Below are 12,999 nucleotides of genomic sequence, written 5' to 3' on the forward strand. Positions count from 1 at the left end.
ATTTCATTCAGACGCCTGTTCTCCACATCAAACAACAGCATAGAACTGAAACATTGTACAATGCGGGTTTGTTTCATATCTTATGTACTTTCAAGGAGAAGAGAATACACATTCTCAATTGTACACCGACATAGATTCCATAGGGCGCAAAAGTCAAACTGAAAAATAGAGTACTGTTGGAAATGCTTGAAACATGTTTTTTCTGGCTTAATTGGTTGGGTTGAGTTGGTTTGTTGTTTAACGCCGCACTCAGCAATATTTAAGCTATATCTGGCTTAATTGAATAAATACGAATCATAACACTATTTAAGAAGTATATATCAAAATAACTCAAAATAACCAGATCTAGACTATTCAACTGACGCTGCGATGATCCTAAAACGGTACTTTTACAGGTAAAATGATGATAATCTCAGAAGAAATGCTTTTGTCATACATGTATGAAACGGCCTATAACCTGAGGTAATTTTGACCTCACAACGGCCCGTGCTTTCACGCAGGTGCAAATGTCACCTGAGTTGGGATTCGTATCAAAACATTGCTGTTATTTTTTTTTAATATTGAGATATGCGTTGACTGGGTAGCAATTATGATATGTACTGCATGATATTTTCTTTAAAAATAATGGAACAGTTAAAAACTATGAAACGGGATGAGTATTGAAGGTTGAGGTTGTCTTAATCAAGAAGGTGAGATTAGGTGAAATGGGGTTTAACGTCGCGTCCAAGATTATTGCACTTATATAGCGAAGTGCATGTACGTGTATGTGTGTGTGTGTGGCTGCTTGTACTAGTCCGGACTGATGCCGATTTATAGTGCTAGCACACTGAGATACCATGCCGCAGTTTAACATGAATACCCAACTCAGACACAGTATACTGACTCCGAGGCGACCAGTCCTTGTTTTAGCCCCTTAATGCCGAGCGCCAGACAGGGTAACAACAAGTACCATCTTTTAACGTCTTTTGGTATGACGCGGCTGGGGATCGAACCCGGGACTTTCCCTCTCCGGGAGGACGCTCTACCATTAGACCACGGAGGCGGTCTCTTAATCAAGAAGAATTTGTTGTTCTTTGGATGATTTCTTTAGTGAGTCTCAGAATCAGCTGAATCTGTATTATCACCCAAAGGTACGATAACTAGAGCAACAAGGTTGCCTATGCCGTCACTTTGACGTTCTATTTCAAGAACGTGATCGTCAATCATTTGCCATGCCTGTGGTGCGATTCGAGGAAAGGCTGAGTTGATCAACCCTTTGAGGCAGTTTGAATGTGGTGTCGTGTCTTGCCACGTGTACGAACCGTTACATTTTGCCGACATGAGCTCAATAGGGTTGAGCCACAATGTAGGTCTGGCGCACGCGAGACAGTGTAAGCATGTTGTGTCGCCAGGACATACGAGACTGGCGTTATCCATGACGATGACACTGGGATTGTTCAGATTGGGGAGTATCTGATGTTCCTCCCAGTCTATAAACATGTAGCGGCCATAAAATTTTCGAGTCCCGTGATGGGATTCGAACCACGGACCTTCTGATCCGAGGTCAGACGCCTTGTCCACATGAGGTGAGGTGAGGTGAAATGGGGTTTAACGTCGCGTCCAAGATTATTGCACTTATATAGCGACGTGCATGTACATGTACGTGTGTGTGTTTGTGTGGCTGCTTGTACTAGTCCGGACTGATGCCGATTTATAGTGGTAGCACACTGAGATACCATGCCGCAGTTTAACATGAATACCCCACTCAGACACAGTATACTGACTCCGAGCCGACCAGTCCTTGTTTTAGCCCCGTAATGCCGAGCGCCAGACAGGGTTACAACAAGTACCATCTTTTAACGTCTTTTGGTATGACGCGGTCGGGGATCGAACCCGCTCTCCGGGCGGACGCTCTACCACTAGACCACGGAGGCGGTCCTTGTCCACATGACCAAAGAGGTTAACCCCGTCAGTAAGCTGACAAGCCCGCCTCTGTATCCGCCCATGCCTGTTGTGTCGCTTGACCATGGCCAATGCGCTGATCGTGGGAGGGAATCGACTCTGCTTTTAGCAGGGATCTCCTATGCCTTTGGTAGTAATTTTTCGCTTTTATTTTATAATATATGAGATTACATTCCTAACCAAATTTTCACTTTTTGTGACTTGATTCGGCGTGGTTTCACGATATCTACATGTTGTTGTACAGACTCACGTTTTGTTAGGCCATATCATGTATACTGTGTTGGAATCAAACTGAAACTGCAACAGTGGCCAGCCGCCAGACAGGTGCGCGAGAGTCTCCCAGCGTGGATGGTCTGCATCTATGTCTCTCAGGCTTCTCAGCTCGCCGTCAGCAGTCAGCACGTAGAGCACGTGACCTACAACCCGAGACATAAGCTCATGTCACCAGTCCAACCATGACACAGATGGTGATTGTTTTGTCGATCAACTTAAAATACATACACCAGTCCAAGTCCGTTTTCCCAATAACAATCACAAACCTTTAATATCATCTTGAACCAAATAGACCAGTCTAAGTCCGTTTTCACAATAACAATCAGAACGCTTTAATATCATCTTGAACCAAATTGACCAGTCTAAGTCATCTAAAACATATTCGCCATTTGAAATATATTGTATTGAGATCAGATATTTTTTTATCAGTTTGGCTGTAAAACCAGATATTTTAAATTAAAACTATGTGCCAAAATTATTTTTTTTATCTAAACAACACATTGCAACAACGTAATTCTTGTGAAAGACAATTCCGTTTCTTCCAGCAATATGACGCGAAATTACATTTTTAAAGAATTTTCAGGGACGATAAAATTTTCCAATCCTAAGCCTCTATCCCCGCAATGGTCGGCCCCTAATCTCCAAAGAAAAGTTGTTTCGCCTAAGGCGAGGTAGAAAAAAGATTTGCTTCCCTAAGGCGTGGTAGAAAAAAGATTTGCTTCCCTTAGGCGTGGCAGAGAAAGAGTTGCCTCCCTCAGGCGTGGTAGAAAAAGAGTTGCTTCCCTTAGGCATAGTAGAAAAAGAGTTGCTTCCCTTAGGCGTGGTGGAAAGCCAGGATCGTGGGTTCACCTCCAAGATTCGCATTGCCTATTCCTCTCAAATTTGTCAGCACCGTACCCCTACTGGTGGGTTGTAATGAAGAGGTATACTTCTCAAACATGCAGTTCTGGCTTACGTCTTATATCAAGCTGACACGTCATGACATAACTAAAATACTGTTCAAAGCTTCCCATCCCACTCACTCACTCAATAACTTGTCATCAGTTATCATCACTTACAGGTTCGATCTATGGTGATGGTGAACCTTTTGCATCCAGCCCAGAGATCCAGTGGGCTAATAGGCTTGCCTGTGTTCTTGATCAGGACCGCACGGAAGATCTGTCGACTCTTGAAATGAGTCCAAAACAAGATCCTGGCAAACAGGAACATATGGGATTTTGTCAGGAGACTAGATATGCGTTTCAGCTACAACATTGCAACAATCGTATGTTGGTGGCAGACAATTTTGTTTACACCACAATATAAAACATAATTACCTTTTTTCTCTTACGACAAACAATTGTGTTGTGAACAAATGGTTTTACATATGTGTGGTTAAATCCTTTGCCTGTAAATCCAATGATATTTGACTCTGTGTTTAAACAGAGACTTATTGATAAATATATACAAACATGGAACTCAGATCTCAATAATAGTAGAAAGTTAATATACAGAAATCTAAAAGTAACTTTTGGTGATGAACTATATCTCAATATTTTACCAAGGGGTCTACGGAAATATGTTACAATGATTAGAATATCGAGTCACAAGTTAAAAATAGAAGTTGGTCGATATCACAACATTATCAAAGCTCTTAGATACTGTGATTATTGTCAAGCTAGAAGTGCTAACGTACTTGGAGATGAGTATCATTTTCTATTAATATGTCCCAAATATGAAGATAACAGAGTAAAATATATACATAAATATTATTGGAAAGCCATCTGAATTGAAACTAGTTAGCCTGCTACAAACAAGTTGTAAATCACAACTGTTATACATTTCTAAATATATGAAATCCTGTTTACAGTAAATATGAAATCGTGTCCTACCTCCATTGTCTATATATACTCTTCAAAAAAAGAAACTTGACACTGACTTTCAAAATGTAATAGGGGCGGTCGGGTAGCCTATTGGTTAAAGCGTTCGCTCGTCACGTCGAAGACCCGGGTTCGATTCCCGACATGGATACAATGTGTGAAGCCCATTTCTGGTGTCCCCCGCCGTGATATTGCTGGAATATTGCTAAAAGCGGCGTAAAACCATACTCACTCACTCAATCAAAATGTAATATAATGCGATTGTTTCAAAATAGGACACAGAAACCATAATTGAAACACCGTTTTAAGATCAATGTACACAATGTTCAAAACATTAATCGTGTCACCTAGACAGACACACGTACACGGTACAGTTAATGTCACAGGGGTACAGAAAATATCAGTATCGGTTGTGCCCACCACGTGCATCAATCACCGCTTGACACCGACGACTCATAGATACAATCAAGTTGTCAATAACACGCTGTTGGATGTGCTGCCATTCATGCTGAAGTGCATCAAGAAGCGCCGGAAGTGTTTGGGGCGGTGGATTCCTTCTGCGAACGCGCCGATCCAACTCGTCCCACAATCGGGGACAAATCGGGTGACCGGGCTGGCCAAGGTAATGTCTGGATGTTGTGCTGTAAGAAGTCCTGACAAACACGTGCAATATGCGGTCAAGCGTTGTCCTGCTGGAACTGTCCGCCATGAACGTTGACGTGAGGAAGTACGTAAGGCTGTAGGATCAAGTCTCTGTAACGCACACCTGTCAATGCACCAGCCACATACACGAGAGGCGTCCTACCACCGTGATGAATTCCGGCCTATACCATGACACTCCCGCCGCCAAATGGGACAACCTGCTGCACACAGTTGGGGGCGTAACGTTCACCCCGACGTCTGTAGACACGTGCGTGCCCATCATCACGTGTGAGTAGGAAACGGGACTCGTCAGTAAACAGTACATTTCTCCACCCAACCTTGCACGTGCCCATCTAACCCTCTGTTGGCACCATAGCAGATGGTCCGCCAGATGACGTGGGGTCAACACATGACGTCGAACAGGTCTTCGTGCAAAAAGTCCAGCCTCCCTCAGTCTGTTGCGTACCGTTTGATCAGACATTCTGCGTACCCCAGAGATCTGTGTGGTTGTAGACGTGGTTGTGGTAGTGCGGTCTCGGAGGTGTCGCAGCCGGATGTAACGATCTTGTGCTTGCGTTGTCACCCTTGGTGTTCCTGACCTTGGTCTGTGGTCAGCTCTGTTGGTGTTGTTGTATCGGGTCCACAGTGCGGAGATTGTCTGTCTGGCCACTTCTTGCTGGGTTGCTCCAGCTTGTAATCTCCCAATGGCGTTGTTCCGTTGAGCTGCATTCAGTCTTGGCATTCTGTCACCGCCTCTACTGCCGTTATAAGGAATGTATGAACAGCCGTTGATGTGGAATTTTATACCCTTCAGCAGGGGGCCATCATCTCTCTGTTTGACTTATTTGGTTCTCATTTAATGTAATTATTTTAGATATTTGGCAAAAAGTGGTTTTACATCTATGTCAAGTTTCTTTTTTTGAAGAGTATATATTTTTGTTGTATCTGCTAGACGAGGGACAGAAGCCCAAGTCTTTTTCATGAATAAATATCTGTTCAGTTCTCTTCTGTCTTATCATTAGTGGCCTAGGCAAGGATAAAGGACCATCGTTAGCGCATTAGATTTGTTACATAAATTAACTAGGAAAACCTGGACATGTTGTCATGGAAACCCGTAGACATGTTGTTGTTCAGGACAAATGACGATTTTTGTGGTATGTGTGTAAGTGAGTGAGTGAGTGAGTGAGTATGGTTTTACGCCGCTTTTAGCAATATTCCAGCAATATCACGGCAGGGTACACCAGAAATGGGCTCCACACATTGTATCCATGTCGGGAATCGAACCCGGGTCTTCAGTGTGACGAGCGAACGCTTTAACCACTAGGCTACCCGACCGCCCCTGTAAGTGTGTAAGCCGATACCTACAATACACACACCAGACAAAGAAAACTTCTTAAAAAACCCGTTGATATCCTGAACGTGAACATCCGGGTAACAATATGTCTTCACCAACCCATGCTTGATGTAATATGTAACTGGAATATTGCGGTGTTAAACAAACAAACAAACAAACGAACGATATCGTATATATTGCATGTGCATATCATGACATGACAGACATAGCACCACACCGGGGGGCACGGGTGGCCCACTCGTCTGAGGCGCCGCGATTCGCTGTGCAGAGTTGCGTCCCTTGGGCACGCCAGAAACCTATGATTGTGGGTTCGAATCCCGGTTCACCCCGATTATGTTTCTAGGTTTGTCAGCACCATACCCGTTCTCGTGGGTTTCACCGAAGTGGTAAACGTCTGAGACCTGCATCACTTCGGGCTTTCCTCCCACATTAAGCTGACACGCCGCGATATAACTGGAATACTGTTAAAAGCGGCGTTAAACCCAACTCACTCACTCACTCACACAGCACCACACCAGTACCTGGTCCCGTCCACAGTATCGACTGCAATAGTTGGGCGTATCACGGAACTGACGACCAAGTACTTCAATGGCCCTTCGCGTTCTCTCCGTGTCGAGGTGCCATTCTCCGCTACCTTCATGGAGTAGATTACTGGTCCAATAGCCACGTATAGGGAGCTGTTGTATAAAGTCGCGCCCCCAGTAAGACCCACTGGAAGAATATTGCATTAAACAGTTGTTTTCTTATAAAACGATTAATTTCACCTTTTATGTATATGTTTTATTTGCATTCTAGGAGTTGGTAAGTAATACCCCGTCACATGCACAGCATTTACCTACTTAAGTAATTTTGCATATGTGTAACTATACATATTTGTCTATATGTACATTTACTATGCGTTCACATGAAAATCAACTTAGGTGTGTAAATAAAGGATGTAACTTGTGTAAAGCCCACATATTCGTCAGTCTGTTTACGACTTTCAACACAAAACAGGTTGTTTTCCAATCAAAGTTGAATGAGAAGAGTTTCTTCACCGAAAATATTCGCGTGAAGCAACATGTGTTTGATTTAATTTGTACACAATGTCTTGACTCTTGGGACGAAAAGAAAACACAGTCCGCTCAAATCTGAAAATACGCATAAAGGTTGGCAGCTGTTGACAATTTGATTGGTGTTGGCAAAAGAACAAATATTATTTAGATCATCCTCTTACGTTGACAAAAGGGGCGGTCTAGTGGTTAAAGCGTTAGCTCGTCACGCCGAAAACCCGGGTTCGATTCCCGACATGGGTACAATGTGTGAAGCCCATTTCTGGTGTCCCCCGCCGTGATGTTGCTGGGATATTGCTAAAAGCGGCGTAAACCATACTCACTCACTCACTCCTACGTTGACATAAATGTTTACATTGCAACATATACACACAGTGCAAATTTACATTTACATTTGCACCTGCTACAGACATGATACAAATTTGCTCCTGGTGTAAATATACACACGTGAGTAAACGCGTTCACATGACAAGTATACTCACGTATGTATTTCTACACACATATGCACATATACACACTTATGTATAGAGGCGCATGTGAACGGGGTATTAGTAAGAAAACGTACAACTTTATGGATAACAACTGGTTTATTACTGGTAAAACTGTAAAAAAACCTAATAATTACAAATTCTGCAAAACGTTTATCTTCTTCCGGATCCCCTTCGATAAATCAGATTTGTTTCAACCATGGTATTTTTGAACTATGCGATAATCAAACAACTGCGTCCATTCAGAACCAAGGTAACATGGCGTTAACTAAAACTACCAATCTTCGACAAGGTTAACAATACGTTGATTTCTACATTAAGTTGACGTACTGTTTCTGGAGTTGACTTCAAAACCCTATCCACGTGCATACAACAATATATACATTGCAAGTGTTTCCGTGTCATTTGACTGACTAACCAAAAAATGTCTCCTGCGTTTATATTTCCACAAACAGAACGTTTTTTACTGTTTCTTGATAGACCGAAAATTAGAATGAGCTTGGTTTGTGTTTTTTATTGGGATGACGGACGTCACTGATTTCGTACAATTGTTTGTGTTAATCATTGAATAAACGTGAACGTATTGTTGACGTATATATTTCTGACAACTGACTTTGGTTTGTGCATATATGGATGTATAACAGTAAAATTCGATGGGCACATTTTGCTAAATCCGCGAAGTCAATCTTAAGTATGATCAGATTAACAATACGTTAATTTATATATATATTGACGTAATGTTTCTGGAGTTGAGTAGTGCAATACCCAGGCTTGTAAGAGGCTAACGTAATAATGGAAATGTACTTACTGCTGGAATATATCGGAAAGCACGAGTGTTCCTTTTCATAAAGGAGATTTCCAACACACAAAGTGGGTGGCTTGCTAAGAATTATGACCGTCGTCCCTGTTGACTCTTGTCCAATCAGAGCACCAGTGACCCACTGCCTGGGATCCCCGTCAGCTGCAATTCTGACCTGCCTTGTGTCAGTGCGTACATTGCCTCTCTCAAGCAAAAAGAACTTTATCTTGGTCTTGCCGTACCCATGCCGGACGTCTTTGGACCACGCCCCCCGGGACCCCCGGGAACTGAGGAAATATGTTGACTTGTATCCTTTGACAAAGCAGGATCTGCTGTTGTCGACCGTTAACTGCTGGATACCGTGATGTCGAATACCTGGATGGAAGGTACATGTATACACACATATATGTTTTCGACTTCCTAACTAACATTAAGTCCTACGTTATTTTTACCTAACATTTGTTTCTGTTTACAACTGGATAATCAAATGACCAAACATGTTACGTGGGGATAGTTTGTGAATTGTCTTGATGGTCAACCAACTCAAATAAGTGCCTGATAATATTCTGTCCACTGTCATGACATTTAACTTTAACAATATGAAGGAATCAGGTGTTCTATAACCTCCATGAATAGTCTGCATACACACATACAGCTAAAGGACAAAGGTGAGTATGCTGCACTTACGTTTCCAAATGTTCTCCTCCAGTTGTGAAGTGCGGTTCACCGTCCTGCACGACACGTTGTCTGCTCCAGCCCTCACACCGACACAGTCATCGTCGGCCAGACACGCAGCAGCGCACACGACGAAGCCAGGGAGGTAGGGAGGTGGCAATGGCTGATGCTGCTGTGATGTGAAGACGCCCCAACGGATACGGAGCCATGTGTTGGTCTTCGAAAAGGCCCCAACAAATCCAACTACTTTAACTGTGAAGAAGAAGCACAGTTTCCAGAATAGTTCTGTCTTCATATCTATAACCTTGCCAAATGAAGCCGCAGCTTGAGCTTACCAATAATCAAAGTCCTCAATAAGTAATGCGTTTAAGTTATGCCGATAAGGAAAATATACCCTAGTTTTATGAGAAATCGATGGTCAGGCGTTGTATTGATCTTTGAATGCTGGATAAATCGTTTGACTTGGCTACTGTTTATGCCGTAGTAAATATTTGAGTTTATCTCTACCTTGACTTTGGCAAGGAATCGATTCTCTGAATGATGAATTACATATTTCAAAACAAGATGGCCGCTTCTGATATTTCAAACCACAAAAGCCGCGTGTAATTGAGAACTGTATCACACATGAAGCTAATATTTATAGAAAAGTACTTCATTCTCAACTGTGTCGGTAGTGTTACATCGCTGTGTAATTATTACTTATTGCTGAATAACTATTTGTAAATTACATTGTTTCTGTTCGAGATTCGATAGAAGTTGCATTGTATTTGGACTCTGATCATAGTTGTCAGGAATGTAGTACTGTTTAATGTACGCAGTGGTGAGGACGTTATTATATTTAGATGCTCGAAATATCTGTAAACTTTCTTGATTGTAGTAAGGATTTTGGTTAGTCTTTGAGACAGAGATTTAGTGGTACATTTGCCGGAGCCAGCAATATTGTCATTGATTTCTAAACATTCCAACACTGTTATTAATATACAGGTTGGCGTCTTCTCTTTAGTCTCTGGGTATTGGTCTAACAGTGGTAAAAGTGTCTTTATCTTACTGTAGACCGTTCCATGGTCTAGTGGTAGAGCGTCCGCCCGGAGAGCGGAAGGTCCGGGGTTCGATCCCCGACCGCGTCATACCAAAAGACGATAAAAGATGGTACTTGTTGTTAACCTGTCTGGCGCTCGGCATTAAGGGGCTAAAACAAGGACTGGTCGGCTCGGAGTCAGTATACTGTGTCTGAGTGGGGTATTCATGTTAAACTGTGGCATGGTATCTCAGTGGGTTAGCACTATAAATCGGCATCAGTCCGGACTAGTACAAGCAGCCACACACACACGTGCATGCACGTCGCTATATAAGTGCAATAATCTTGGACGCGACGTTAAACCCCATTTCACCTCACCTCACCTCACCTCACCTTTACATAGAGGCGCGTCGTAAGAGTGCAATTATCCCTGGTTATTTATGTGAATAGCGTTACAGTCGCGACACAAAAGAACGACGAACCTGCTGTCCGTCAGTCTTTTCTCCAGCCGTCTGAGGGTGCAGAGTTTAAGGAATGTTCGAATGTCGTTATGTTATCATCCTTGTTCACATACTCTGTATTACCTTAAGTGAGTGAGACAGTGTTAGATATATGTGCAAGCAGCACCCCTACTATAAAAGTACATCTCCTTGCTGCCCCCTGAACACCATTAAGTCACACTCCATATATGCTGGAGCAGTTAATAAGCTATTTTCCCGTGTCACACTTAGATTGAAGGGGTTTACTGAGAATTTGATGCCCGGAGATTTCATTTGTAACCGAAGGCGTTTGCCGAAGGTTTCAAACGGTTAAAAGTAAAACCAGGTTGTCCTGATTAACAACGATCCAGCTATAATATTTGATCAACATGGTATCGATGTACAAATTAAGGATTGAGAAAAAAAAGTTACTTAGTTTTAAAGAAAATAACCATGCGCAGTGACTCCCATTTAATCACGTTTGTCAACCAGTCAAAATGCAGCACACACTCATTTATTAATAATTAGCTTCCACGCCCTAATTAAATGTACTACTTACTACTAGATATGCGGCTGTGCCCTAGGAACTGATGTTTATATGATAGGCCTAAGTTGCCACCAAACTGCATCTGTTAGACATGCTAAGACCCTATTATCTTGGGTTCGAATCTGCTTCTCTACAGCTTGGGGTGGATGGGACAGCATACGCCCACCTTTTTGCGAACACCTTGTGTACTCATTGTTTGACAGTGATTCATAAACACATGCTGATGATATAGTCGGAATCTTGTGATGGACTCTACATTTAGTGGAGGTTTCTTATGATTATCGCTTGTATTTGATCTGCAGTTTCGTCTCATAAACATCACCTAATCCTTGCATGCTACCTGACACCAACTCTATCATTCATACACTATTTGTTTCATCCCGCATGATGTCACATACTCTACTGTAGTATGTAGATTTAGCACGTACAGTATACTACGGTTATAACGAACTCAAAGGGACCACAAATTTTAGTTCGTTGTAACCGTAGTTCGTTATAGACACATACACAGCATATATATATCAAATGGCCGGGAACAAACGCAGTTCGTTATATCCGTCAGATCGTTATAAGCGTGTTCGTTACACACGAAGTTTACTGTATGTATTATATGGTCGCTGTAGAGTGGGGGCTAAATAACTTAAATACAACTGATATACTATCGTTTTGTTGTTTAAATGTATACAGTAAACTATGGTTATAACGGACTCAAAGGGACCACTAATTTTAGTTCGTTATAACCGTCGTTGGTTATACAGCATATATATATATATATATATATATATATATATATATATATATATATATACACACACACACATGCTGTATATATGCTTTTAACGAACGACGGTTATAACGAACTATATATATATGTATATATGTCCGGGACTAAAAGTTCGTTATATCGGTCAGTTCGTTATAAACGTGTTCGGATGTAGTTGCATCCGGAGTATACAATATGTATATTCCTAATGCATGCTGGCACACTACGATGTTCTGTGGAAGGGCATGACGCGGAGGTGTTGAAGGTGAACTTTGATGTAGGCTATGAAGCAGCATATTGCTATACTTCCCTGGTGACAATATCCCGCACTTCAAAATATGAAGATATCATCCATTTAATCACAGTGCAAACCGTGTTCAATAGTAGTGACTCACGGGATCGGGTGGTCAGGCTCGCTGACATCATGGTTGATGCACGTCAATCACTTGATTGTCTGATTATTTACAGACCTCCGTCAAATAGCTGAAATATTGCTGAGGACGGGGTTAAACAACAAACAAACAAACAGACCTACGTATCTGTTACCCTGTAAATAACCACAAGGCAACAGAGTCACTCATGAACCGCAACTATTTTTCAAATATATACATCCACAACAGCATGAGATATTTTACTCCCGTTTCCTTCGCTTCATTGACAGTGTCTTTGAAACATAAAATACTTGTTAAATGTTATTTCAGATTTTTCTTTCGGTTTATCAGAAAGAAAAAACACCGCCCGTTTTCAAAGGAGATTTAAAACCCTCCTCCGAAGGATTAAACCGAGGATGAGAGTTTAAGCGTCATAAGAACCCTCGGACGTGTTTTGACCTGCACATTTAGACCAAAAGACATCCTTGAGACAATATTATTCGCAGTCACTGACTTAACGGAAGGGTGGTTGAAGTATCTGAGCCTAACCATTAGGGATCACGTTGATGAAGTTGCGTGCTAATTATGTTTCCATACACACTTCTACCAAGTATGCCTGGAACCCACCTGTGCAGAAGGCTTTCTCCCGGTGGTGTAAAACGTGCTCAGCGGCGGAAATGACGTCATTATAATTTGCATATCAGGACAGTTCTCTTTTCACGTTTATGATGAAATATC

The sequence above is a fragment of the Haliotis rufescens genome, unplaced genomic scaffold (assembly GCF_023055435.1).
Source record: "Haliotis rufescens isolate VD_foot unplaced genomic scaffold, xgHalRufe1.0.p SCAF_8, whole genome shotgun sequence".
In the NCBI taxonomy this organism is placed as follows: Eukaryota; Metazoa; Mollusca; class Gastropoda; order Lepetellida; family Haliotidae; genus Haliotis; species Haliotis rufescens.